The sequence below is a fragment of the Erpetoichthys calabaricus genome, chromosome 12 (assembly GCF_900747795.2).
Source record: "Erpetoichthys calabaricus chromosome 12, fErpCal1.3, whole genome shotgun sequence".
NCBI classification, from domain to species: Eukaryota; Metazoa; Chordata; class Cladistia; order Polypteriformes; family Polypteridae; genus Erpetoichthys; species Erpetoichthys calabaricus.
Window position 1 is genome coordinate 9,575,123 of NC_041405.2, and position 13,549 is coordinate 9,588,671.

General features: G+C 41.3%; 1 protein-coding gene across 4 annotated transcripts in view; it reads right to left on the bottom strand.

Annotated features, from left to right (window-relative positions):
* hsd3b7 (hydroxy-delta-5-steroid dehydrogenase, 3 beta- and steroid delta-isomerase) overlaps positions 1–13,549 on the bottom strand; it is a 129,440-nt gene that overhangs the window by 38,406 nt on the left and 77,485 nt on the right. Inside the window, exon 1 of one of the 4 annotated variants that reach the window (XM_028815030.2) lies at positions 1,246–1,265. The exons of the other annotated variants lie outside the window; for them this stretch is intronic. The gene's annotated coding sequence lies outside the window, so the exon portion shown is untranslated. Of the gene's footprint in view, positions 1–1,245; positions 1,266–13,549 lie in introns of those variants that run through there. 4 annotated transcript variants of the gene reach the window in all.

Below are 13,549 nucleotides of genomic sequence, written 5' to 3' on the forward strand. Positions count from 1 at the left end.
GAGAGAATGAGCGAGGAGTCTGAGTGTCTGGGCTTGCGAGAGTCCTGATAAAAACCAATATCTAGGCCTTTAATGACCTCTTGGGCACGGCCATCAGCAGTGTGCTTGTTTGAAGAGAGAATGTTGACTTCATTGAGAGGTTTACTGACCTCGGCAGTGACATTCATGTCTCTGGCGACTCTTCCTATGATGTCAGTAGATGGATTGGGAGAGCATGGGGGGATCATGAGGTCGCTGGAAAGGGGTGTATGGTGCTCCCGATATCTATGCAAAAGGTTGAAGGTCCAAGTCTTTAGAGTCCTAGTGCTTCTTGTTTGTGAGACATGGACGCTATCCAGTGACCGGAGTCGAAGACTGGACTCCTTCAGTACTGTGTCTCTTCAGAGAATCCTTGGGTATCACTGGTTTGACTTTGTGTTGCTCATGGAGTCCCGAATGAGATACATTACCTGCATTGTGAAGGAGCGTCAGTTATGGCACTACGGCCATGTAGCGTGATTCCCCAGTGGTGATCCAGCTTGCAGGATCTTCATTATTGAGGAACCAAGTGACTAGACGAGGCCAAGGGGACCCCCACGTAACACCTGGCTGCGGTAGATAGAGGGTTATTTCTGGAGGGTGGTACTGGACCTGCCTGGGGGCCTACCAACCAGGATCCTGAGCTGTTTTGTCGTGTGATGGGTGTGCTGTACCAGTGCATGCTCCCCAACCTCACCTAACCTCTCTCATGATGTTCTACTTATTTGCACCTAATCCGTGTTTGAGGTAGTGGCAAATGTCGGGGTGTGCTCAGACTTTTTCCACATACAGAATTTGCCTTTATGTTTATTTAATTCACACAATGGAACCACAAAAAGTAAATGTGGGCTGAAGTTTGTTAAATTATATCTCCTTTATCTATAGATTGTTACACATACACATCAAATGAACACCTTCCAGGCTCATCCAAGGTATACGATACCCCACTGAAGCGAGAGGAGGTGCTGATGCTAACACCGCCATCTTTATTTCTCCCCCACAGCACTGAGGTACAAGTAACCCTGCCCCTTCCGATCAGAAGACTATAAAATCCCGACATTCCCCGAATGCCAGTGTCTCATTTGGAACTGGACTTGCTCAAGAACGGAGCTCCACAAGCCAGGCCCGCTTATTTTAAGAAGCCAGGAAGGCCCTTATGAGGCCATTGTTTTTATTATAATTAAAAGGGGAGACCCAGTGGGCATCCCAAAACTTCTTTGGACTCACCTGGTGTTCTGTCTCCACTCATCTACAAATCATTGTTCAAATGAAGATCAATTCTTGCTATGTCCACCACGTATGTTATAAATTAATAAACATTTCATGAGGTCCACTCACATTTTCTTTTTTTAACGTGGCTGTAATTTCACAGTCAGCAGACTTGGGACTTCACAGTCGCTCGATCTCGGTGTGTTTGTTGTTCCAGTTGCATTACGTAAATGTAACTTGTGCAAAGTTAAACAAATGAGTCTAATTTTAACTGATGAATCCTAACCCAAGCCTTCACCTTAAGCTCTTTTCAGAAAGGCGGTACATTCAGTAGAGACAAACTTCTGAGTACTATATGCATATCTTTACATGACTCAAAGGCAATTTTTAGAATCCCATTTGCAGTGTTGCCTTATGAATAAAACACAACCCAGCAAAAGAGCCGCTTGCTTCCAGAACCTTCCTTCCCTCCAGCTTACTCTCCCCGAAGCTGATTCACAGTTTCTGAAGTTCTATTCATAGTCCAGATGGCTTCATGTTTCTCATCATAGTTACTCACACAAATTTTAAAAAATACTGAAAATGTTGCTTGGGACAACTTGTGTAATCCACTTGTTGTTTTCTTGGTAATTTTTTTATGCGGAATCATATTTTGAAACCCTGGAAAGATGAACCGTGCCAGCTTGTAGGACACACAGGCTGGGCTTGGGCTTGAAACCAACATTCCTGTGGAACTCCCGGCCACAATAATGTGAGTGTCGGAATTACTGGCACAGCCGCAGCTATACGCAAGACCTGCTGCTGATCTACACCTTGTCATTTTTTATTTGTTCAACAAACAAAGTCAATTTAGGTCAATCGGTGACTATAAAATTATGAGAATTAATGAATGGACCTTGTGACATTCCTGCCGGGGTAGACCCCAGGTCTGGGCAAGCCTGAATTGGATTATGGAGGTTAGATTAGTGGTTCCCAAACTCGGACCTGGGGACCCTCTGTGGCTGCGGGTTTTTGTTCCAACCAGATTCACAATCGGTGATAACAACCATTTTAATGAGCTGGTCTTTTTTTTTTACTGTTATTCTGCATTCAGAAAAACACAACAGTGTGGTTTATAAATTTACTAGCCGTCCCCCACGGCCTCGCCCATGTAGAATAGTGAAACAGGACAGTGAGGAGGGCCATGCCCGGCTCCCCACTCCTGACGTCACGCTTCCCCCTCCCCTCTGTCTCGGATTAGCGTGAATATATCACTCCTGCAAGCAAACTATGATATGCGATGACAGAAGTTGCAAAATCAACCGGAATGATCAGGCAAGTTCTAGAAAAAAGAAAAACCAGGTCTAAATCCGTTAAATAGTTCTCTTGTGAAAAGTGGACAGACATACAAACAGACAGAGGTTGGATTTAATATATATTGTGAGCTACGGAGCTGATCGCACCCCCAGAGAATACAGACGCCCCTGGGAAAACCCCTAAAAAACATTGACAGACTACCTTCACATTCCTCCTTTCCTTTCTAACCTGCTCTGTCGCGTAATAATATGCCTCTCGCGCGGTGCTCCGCCTTCTTAAAAAGCCTGTACGGGCTTCTATCAGTTTGTTAAATTGACTGTCTGCTTCTCCTTCTCTCTCTCTCAGACTTCTCCTGCTCCTGGCCCGTATTCCTCCGAAGAAGAAGAAGCTCGAGTTTATTTTTAATTGATTAACGGAGGTGTCATTTCTTTTCAAGGAGCACGTCTGAAACCCTTTAAAGAGACAAATGTTTGTTTGGATGGATGGATGGATGGATGTTTGTTTGCAGTGTTTGAATAAAATTCCAGTCTCTTCAACCTTCTCTGTTTTCTGTGCAATTCTGTGACCCAAGGGTGACAATATATATATATTCAGGCCTACGTTGGAACAGTGCACCCTGAGACAAATCATGAACGCAAATATGCACAGATCTACGTCTTACATCCAGATGACGCACTCTTATCAATGATTTTACTACAAATGTTGTGTATAAAGAAGTATTCCAATAAATCCTTCTAATGTGCCATGCTATGGGTTCTTTACTTCCGTTGTTTGTCATCTACACCTTTACAATTCGATATATCTCAGACATTCATCAATATATTTCAGGTTACCCAACCCCGGGGGTAGGCGAGCGAACCGAGCAGGGGGCGGAGCCCCCTTGTATATATATATATTTAGAGATAAGACATTATGAAATATTTCTATTTTTTTCTAAAGCTAGAAATGCTTAACTCTCTTATGTTGTTTCCCTACTAATTTTCCCTTTTATGTGTATAATTTGCTCCTGTCATTTAATCTTCTTCTTCTTTCGACTGCTCCTGTTAGGGGTCACCACAGCGGATCATCTTCTTCCATATCTTTCTGTCCTCTGTTGTTTTGTCACACCCGTCACCTACATGTCCTCTCTCACCACATCCATAAACCCTCCTCTTAGGCCTTCCTCTTTTCCAGCTCTATCCTTAGCACCCTTCTCTCATTATACCCCTCATCTCTCCTCTGCACATGTCCAAACCAACTTAATCTCGCTTCTCTGACTTCGTCTCCCAACCTGAGCTGACCCTCTAATGTCCTCATTTCTAATCCTATCCATCCTCGTCACACCCAATGCAAATCTTATCATCTTTAACTCTGCCAACTCCAGCTCTGTCCCCTGCTTTCTGGTCAGTGCCACCGTCTCTATAAGCTATAGTGACAATTAACAACCAGCACTGCAGACACCCAGGATGATGAAAGCTGCAACGTCTTCAGTGTCAGACCCGCTAATTAGTAAATAATCAATTAAATAACCAGAACACTTGGAAAAGTAGAATGAAAATTAGGTTGAAAATACTAACAACGTAAAGCAAAGCTATCTATTCCCCATATAACTGCTTATTACATTTTAATAAAAATTTGCCAAACTTAGTTTGTAATTTCTACATTGATCCTAAAACACCAGAAACTGGGAAATAATGACTCACTTAATTAGGCTAAGAGTCCAAAGGAAAACGGAAGTCGGTTGGAACAAAAACCTGCAGCCACAGTGGGCCCGCCAGGACCGAGTTTGGGAAGCACTGGGTTAGGTAATTGAGTTACAGTTACAGACATACTACGGTTCCTTCTGGTAACTGCGAGACCCGACTTGCTTTTTGGTCACACTGTGTGCCTGGCCTGATGCTTAACATGCTTAACTGCTATAAGGCTTATTATCTTTCTCAAATAGCCTACAGATATGTAATTATATATATATATATATATATATATATATATAAAGGAGAGTTGGGATCCGAGGGACTGTCTTTGTGTGTTTGTGGAGGGATGGAGAGTTAAGGCGGGTGTTGGAGTCACGTGATCATCTCCCCTCCCATTCACCTCATTTCATTCACTTCATTTCGCTCCGAGCTGAGCTCCGCAGCTAACGCGGTCTTGCCGTTCTTGATTTGCTTTTCATATGGCCCCAATATTTCTTGCATTGCTCAAGAGTAAGCTCAGCACACAGCTTGGTCATATTACAACCGGAGGGGCGAACTGACAACATGGTATACAAAGAGATCCTTAACAAATAATTATTGGTATATTTTCCCTCAGTTTATTATTTAAAATTTTAAAGCAGTACTTCACCGCTGCGAAGCGCGGGTATTTTGCTAGTTGAATACATAATTAGCTATAACAACCTGTTTTTATCTTAGCAATATGAATAGCAGAAATGGATGTGTCTCTAAGGTGATGTTCTCAGGGGATTTTTCTGGAATTTACAGCCATTTGGAGAAAGAAAAAAAACAAAAGATGAAACCGGCCAGGGGGGCACATACTTTTGCACAACACCATTTTTCAAACTGCTGACTAGCAGGATCTGTCATTAACCCCATGACAGGAAGCATCATTTTGACAAAAAGCATGACAAAGGAGAAGACGGGCACCAGCTCTTCTTAATACACACACACACACACAGGGTTCAACCGGGAACAGCAGCACTTAAAAGGTGGCCATTTGTATTTCACAAGGCGTCACTTTGGGCAGAATAAAAAGGGACACCACTTCTCTTATTTGATAACTCAGAGTGAAAATGTCTCAAAACACAAGTGCAGTTCTGACCGAGGTTGTTTTCCGCCTCCATTACGGGAATCTGCTGGGTTTCTTGTTGCTCGTTGAATTCAAAAGCCACCAAGTGCCTTGTTACGTTAAGTCGTACATTTAGGGAAGGCCCCTGGGTTCAGACCGAAGAAAACAAACAAACCTCATTTAGTATTTCTGGATGTTAAATAATCACATGCTGCCTTCCTGTTCTCTATTTTTATTCTTCTTTTGATGTTCAGTTTTTTCCTCAGGCATCATAAGGTTTACTAACTGGGGTATGAATATTTTCCTATAATTGTAATTTGGGGATTTAAGAAAAATCATAAAATATTCTAATAGCAAAGACACCAATCAAGTGATCAGCACTAAAAGCAAGAGGTAGTATGAATAGTAGTATGAATACAAATTTTAATTCGAAAAATACTCCTTCATCCATTCTACCATCCTATTGATCCATCTACTCCATACAGGGTTGTGAGGAACCAGAGACCATACCAGCATCTCAGGTGGCAAGGGGAGACCACCATGCATGCAAAGCATCTCTGTCTCGCAAGGACCAGACTGGAGACACCAATCAATCAAAACTGCACATCCTTGGAGAGTAAGAAGAAGCTGTAGAACCTCACCGCCACGGAAGGACTGGGCAGACAAACACGGACCCGGAGAAAACAGAAGCTAGGCAGTGTGAGATGTTCAGTGCTAAGCATCACACTACGGGCCTGCTCTGATGTTATTGCTATGATATAATAATGATATTATTAGAGCAGTAATAGTGTTGGCTCTAAAATGGAATGGCAGTCTGTGCAGTGCTGGTACCTGCCTTTCTCCCATTGCTCCTGAATAGGAAAGGATGTTCACTAAACTAATAATTCATCCATCTATCCACTCATCCATTTTCCAAACCCGCTTATCCAGACCAGAGATGCAAGGAAGCTGAAGCCTATCCCAGTAGCCACTGGGCACAACTAACCTGGTCCATTAGAGGTCATACATTTAAACATTTCACTCAAACTGGAGCAATTTTAGCGCGAACGTTGTTTGTATGTTCATACACAAATCCCACCAATCATCTAATCTTGCCAGCTACACTAAAATCAACATCAGTTAATCAGATTATTTAATATCTGCCTATTACATGGTGCGTCTTTCATATGCAAAAATTATGTAGTGCCTTTCATATATATATATATACTGTATATATATATATTATATATATTATATATATATATATATATATATATATATATAGATACCAATCTGCTACATAATACTTTCATATTTATTTACTATCCATTTTCCTAGTCCTGCTTACCCAACGTAGGGTCAGAGGAAACCCACACATTAGGGGACAATTTAGCTCTGCCAATCCACCTAACCTGCACAGCTTTGGACTGCGGCAGGAAACCCATGCAGACTCCATGCAAGAAGTACCTAGAACTTGAACCCTGGTCTCCATGTTACACGGCAGAAGCTCTACAACTATGCTACTATCCTGACAGCATTATTTATTATTTATTGCTGTATTTATTATATAGTGCCCTTACACAGTATCTTTCATGTGCAGCTATGACAGAGTGATTTCAAATCTATCCATCCATCTATCTGTCTGTCTATTATATAGTGCCTTTCACATCCATCTATCTGCTATATAGTGCCTTCCACATCCATCTATCTGTTATATAGTGTCCTTTACATCAATCTATGGATCTGTCTATCTGTTATATAGTTAGTGCCTTTCACATCCATCTACTATATAGTGTCCTTTACATCTATGGATCTGTCTATCTGCTATAGTACCTTTCACATCTCTCTGTTATATAGTGCCTTTCACATCCATCTACTATATAGTGTCCTTTACTTCCATCTATGGATCTGTCTATCTATTATATAGTACCTTTCACATCTCTCTGTTATATAGTGCCTTTCACAACCATCTATATGTTATATAGTGTCCTTTATATCCATCTATGGATCTGTCTATCTGTCATATAGTACCTTTCACATCTATCTCTGTTATATAGTGCCTTTCACATCTATCTCTGTTATATAGTACCTTTCACATCTCTCTGTTATATAGTGCCTTTCACATCCATCTATATGTTATATAGTGTCCTTTACTTCCATCTATGGATCTGTCAATCTGTTATATATTGCCTTTCACATTTATCTGCCTGTCTGATGGTTTCTCTCTGCGCCCACGTGAGGCAGCCAGGTCAGCACGAGCGTCGCACATTGTCACCCTGTAGTGTTTTTCCCCCGATGTCCGAGTTCCTGGTAGCGGAGGAGGGAGTGGGTGACCAGATGGGAACTTACCCTGATGTGATTTTCAGGGCTATGTGATCACAGCACGACACGGCATGGAGCGGACATTGTTGGAGTTTATGTGATTTCTCGGAGGTGCTTAGGAATGCAGTAAGTCCGCACGCCCTCAGATCGTAAGTAAAACACACACACACACACACACACACAATGGAAAACCCAGTCGTGTTAGCAGCCGTTTTCATTCAGTTTACACCTCTTACCGAAATGCCTCTTGTGCTGCAGGAAACTGTGGCCGGCGCGGCGGCGCTGTGTTCGCGGTGTGACTTTGCTGATTAAGGGCGAAGCTCGGCGGCCTCGACACCTCGATACCAGGCAGAGAAGTAAAGAGCGTCATGGCGCTGGGTTAGGTTGTGCTGTTGGGCTGCAGATGAGGTGAAGTGAGGCATTCCCGTCTTCGTGTGTTTTTCATTCACTTTACCGGGGGGGCTTTAATTAACATTTAAAGTCTAAGTAAGCAGATGAGGTCATTCCTTTTGGGACACGACAGAAATTAGCTTCACTATCCATAGACACATTTACAGCATTTCAATGACAGATATGTAGGCTATTGATGTCCAGCATTCTTTTTATCACTGAAAGGTTCTGTGTATTTAAAAAATCCTCTTCTTTCTTAAACACATTGCACAAGTTTAAACAGAAACGTCAATTGCTGAATGCTGAAATTCTAAATTATTTTGGGTGGGGGGTTTCTTGATATCTCAATGCAGCAGCTCCATGAGAACATCAAGTATGAATATACAGTTAGGTCCGGGAGTATCTGGACAGTGATACAGTTGTCATAATGTTGGTGCTGTACGCCATCACAATTGATTTGAAATGAAGAAATTGTTGCACAATTGAAGTGTAGGCTTTCAGCATTAAATTCAAAGGTTTTAACAGAAATATAATATGAGCTTTTTTTTTTTTTACACAGGGTCCTCCCTTCTTCAGGGGCTCAAAAGTATTTGGACATTTGACTGACAAGCTGTTGTTTAGCTAGGTGGGAGCAGGTCCCTCGTTATTTTTATTAACTATTAAGCAGGTTAAAGGTCTGGAATTGATTCCATCCATCCATCCATCCATCCATTTTCCAACCCGCTGAATCCGAACACAGGGTCACGGGGGGAATTGATTCCAAGTGTGGAATTTGCATTTGGACTCTCAATATGAGGTCCATGAAAGTAAAAACAGGCCATCATTAGGCAGAGAAAACAAAAGAAATCCAGCAGCGAGATAGCAGACAGACACACCAGGAGTGGTCAGATCAACCATCTGGTAGATTCTTAATGAGAAGGAACAGACTGGTGAGCTCAGCAACACCAGAAGGTCTAGAAAATCACAGAAGACAACTGTGCTGGATGACTGCAGAATGGTGTCATTGGTGAAGAACCTCTTCACAATATTTAACCAAACCAAGACCACTTATTACGAGGTAGATCTATCATTGCCAACATCTACAAACAAGAGCAGACCTCATGAAAGTAAAGACAGAGGGTTTACCACAAGGTGCAAACCAATGGTACACCTCAAGTATAGGAAGGACTTTACCAAAAAACAATTTTTAAAAACAATTTCCTTTGGGCAGGTGAAACTAAGCTCAATATGTATCAGAATGACAGAGAGAAGAAGGAGGAATGGCTCCTGACCTGAAGCATACTACTTTGAAACATGGCGGAGGCCGTGTCATGGCCTGATCATGCATGGCTGCCAATGGATGTCACTCACTGGTGTTTATTGATGATGTGACAGCACACAGAAGTAGCAGGCTGAATTCTGAAGTGTCCCGGGCGCTATACTCTCTACTCAGATTCAGACAAACATTACAAAACTGATAGGACCAGTACAGATGGACAAGCAGCCAAAACACACTGGGACAGCAAACCAAGGGCTTTTCAAGGCAAACAAGTAGAAAATTCTTCCATGGCCAAGTCAGTCAACTGACCTCAACCCAACTGGACATGCATGTCACTTACTGAAGACAAAATGGACGACAGAGAGTCCAGCAAACAAGCAAGACAGCAGCTGTAGAGGCCTGGCAAAGCATCAGGAGGGTGGAGGCCCAGAACTTGGAGATGGCCAGGGGTTCAGACTTCAGGCAGTCATTGACTGGAAAGGATTTTCAACAAAGTACTGAAAATAATCGTTATATCCATGGTTATGTTAGTTTGTCCAAATACTTCTGAGCCCCTTAAAATGGGTGGGGTAGGGGGCATGTATAAAAATGGCCGCCTTTAACAAAAACAACATTGAGGAATTTAGAAAACGCCTTACATTAAAACTGCAAATCTACACTTCAACCACATCCTGATTGCTTCATTTCAAGTCCCTTGTGGTGGCGCACAGAGCCACAATTTTAAAAATTTGTACCACCGTCCAAATACTTATGGACCTGACTCTATGTGAATAGAGCAGGTGGCTTTGTCACTTGACCATTGGCCTACAGGCTCAGTCGCCACTTCTGGCACCTCGAAAGAAACCTTTACCCTACTCGCATTGGCACTGCTGATTACCACATAGGCAGGTCTTCTTAAGGGCCTTTTGGAAGGCGTTCAGCTAAAACAAGGAAATGAAGGCATGAAGCCAAGGTTGTGAGTCTAAGATACGCACAGTGCTTATAACAATATGAGCAGGACTTATCATCAGAAACAAAATGGGTTTCTTGTGTCTGCAGCACTGTGTTTCTTATTAAACATAATGCTGGCAGAGCAAATATTTGATCAAAGATATCGTCGTGTGTAAGCAATACAAAGAATCTCTAAAGTTTAACAAAAGACAAAAAGCAACAGGAACAATAAACATCTGCACAGAGTCTGAGAAGAAGGCTTTATGAGAACACACCGGCTAAGAGACGTTCAGACACACGCAGGTACATACAGAGGAAAGGCGCTGGAGGTACATGGAGGGCAAGAGATGGAATAATAAGGAAATATCTGCTATTATCTGTCTTTGACAGGTGCCATGGCTCGTATATATAGACACCATATAAATATCCCATGAGCATGTCCCATATTATCATGGGGAAAGGCGCTATATAAATTAAATATGAATATTATGTAAGCTTGTCGCACAATACCATGAGGAAAGACGCCATATAAATTAAAAATGAGCTGAATATCCCATGAGCATGTCCTATATTATCATGGGGAAAGGCGCTATATAAATTAAGAATATCTCATAATCATATTGCACATTATCAAAATTAAAGGTGCTATATAAATTAAATATGAATATTATGTAAGCGTGTTGCACAATACAATAAAGAAAGACTCCATATAAATATGAGCTGAATATCCCATGAGCATGTCCCATATTATCATGGGGAAAGGCGCTATATAAATTAAATACTAACTTATTATCAAGTAATCATGTTATATGTTATCAAAATGCAAGGTGCTATATAAATTAAATATGAATATTATGTAAGTGTGTTGCACAATACCATGAAGAAAGATGCCATATAAATTATAAATGAGCTGAATATCCCATGTGCATGTTGCATATTATCATGGGGAAAGGCGCTATATAAATTAAGAATATCTCATAATCATATTGCACATTATCAAAACGAAAGGTGCTATATAAATTAAATATGAATGTTATGTAAGCATGTTGCACAATACCATGACGAAAGACACCATATAAATTAAAAATTAGCTGAATATCCCATGAGCATGTCCCATATTATCATGGGGAAAGGCGCTATATAAATTAAATATTAACTGAATATTACATAATCATGTTGCACATTATCAAAATGCAAGGTGCTATATAAATTAAATATGAATATTATGTAAGCTTGTCGCACAATACCATGAGGAAAGACACCATATAAATTAAAAATGAGCTGAATATCCCATGAGCATGTCCTATATTATCATGGAGAAAGGCACTATATAAATTAAGAATATCTCATAATCATATTGCACATTATCAAAACGAAAGGTGCTATATAAATTAAATATGAATGTTATGTAAGCATGTTGCACAATACCATAAAGAAAGACTTCATATAAATATGAGCTGAATATCCCAGGAGTATTATATTATAATGGGGAAAGGCACTATATTTAAATTAAATATTAACTGAATATCAAGTAATCATGTTGCACATTATCATTGCAAAAGGTGCTATATAAATTAAATATGAATATTATGTAAGTGTGTTGCACAATACCATGACGAAAGACACCATATAAATTAAAAATTAGCTGAATATCCCATGAGCATGTCCCATATTATCATGGGGAAAGGCGCTATATAAATTAAATATTAACTGAATATTACATAATCATGTTGCACATTATCAAAATGAAAGGTGCTATATAAATTAAGCATGAATATTATGTAAGTGTTTTGCACAATACCATGAGGAAAGACGCCATATAAATCAAACATGAGCTGAACATCATGTTAACACAGTGAAAGGCACTATATACATGATAAACATCACCTATTCGTGTTACAAGTCATCATGAGGAAAGGCGCCAGATAAACTAAACATGGAGGAGGGAGAGTCAGATAAGCGTGTTACCAGTTCTCTCTCTTTCCAGCTCTCTCCGTCTCCCCTTTGCCCCTCGCTCGACTTGAATGCCAGCGTCACGCTGACCTGTGCCCATGCATGACTGACATTTTCCTTAAAGCTTTTCCATGCTTGCACAGTTTTCTCTGATTACGTGCTGCTGCCGTGGCTTTGTGTGCTGACAGCCAGCAAGGGTGACCTTTGATAAAAGTCAAATCAGAGGGAGACCTTGAGCATTTCAAAGTCAGGAGTGTAAATGTTTACCTTTAGATATCATGCAACCTGCACACTTGACAGTGCAAAGACAAGTGTGTCAAAGTTCAGCTTTGTTACAGGACAGCCTGGTGAGGGCACCCTGGCAGAGGAGAGCTGCTCAATCCACCTGCCCTGCCATGGTCACTGAGACGTGTGGCTTGTGCGGTGGGAGTCGGTGGAGGAAAGCTGTGGCGTCCATTCACAATAATGAAAGCACAGGTGAGAAATTTTGCCTTTATTTTGTTTTTTTGATTCTTGCTTGGTTCCCTTATGGCACCACCCTGAAGAGCCGCATTGGCACTTTTATTTCTGAGGGTGCAGATTCTTTATCAAGTCAGAATAAAGTAACTGGAATGTAACACCATTTTGATTCGTTTCTTCTCACAGCGCATGCGGAGTCAACTCCTGTTCAGAATTTGCTAGAAAACTAAGAGAGAAGATGACTGAGGCCGACGTGCCGGGACTTAAGTGAAACAGAACGAGTTAACTTTTGCTATTTCTTATCAGTAGACGGTTATTCAAGTCCATAATATGATTAGGCAATTATTGTTCAAGCTTTTATGCCGGTAAAGATATGTGATTGAGAGTAGTTGTCAACAGTGTTTGTCTTGATAACCTTACAGGTATGGGGGTCCTGCAGCAATCTCTGTGCATCCTGGCACGTCTCCAGTCCACCCCACTGGCCACTCTGCTCGTTCACCTTCTGTAAGTCCCAGTCTCTCCATGAATGTATGCCCTCCTTGCCTTGACCTTCTTTTAGTGCATATTATAACTGATTAAACCTGACAGATAAAGATTAACACATCACGTGGATCCTGCACCATTATCTAGTGGCCTTCTGGGTTGCCCGTCAGGAGCCTCCTTAATCTTCTTGGATTACAAAGCCGTGGTGTAGTCAAGGCCAAGATATCAGTAATTAAAGAAACACCCAAAGTGTGCATGTGGTTTACCGCATTATCAGTAATTCATCATCATAAATAGCCAGACCACAAAAACAAAGATAAAAAAAGGGATTTGGAGTCTCTGACTCACAGTTTGTCTTATTTTGAATGTCTGCTGGCCTTCAAGGTTTCTCACAAATTTGTTCGACCCTAACTTGAGGATCTCGGGGACCAGAGGTCTATTCTGGTGGCACAAGTCCTAGACAGGGCCCACTCAGGCCCGTATCCCCAC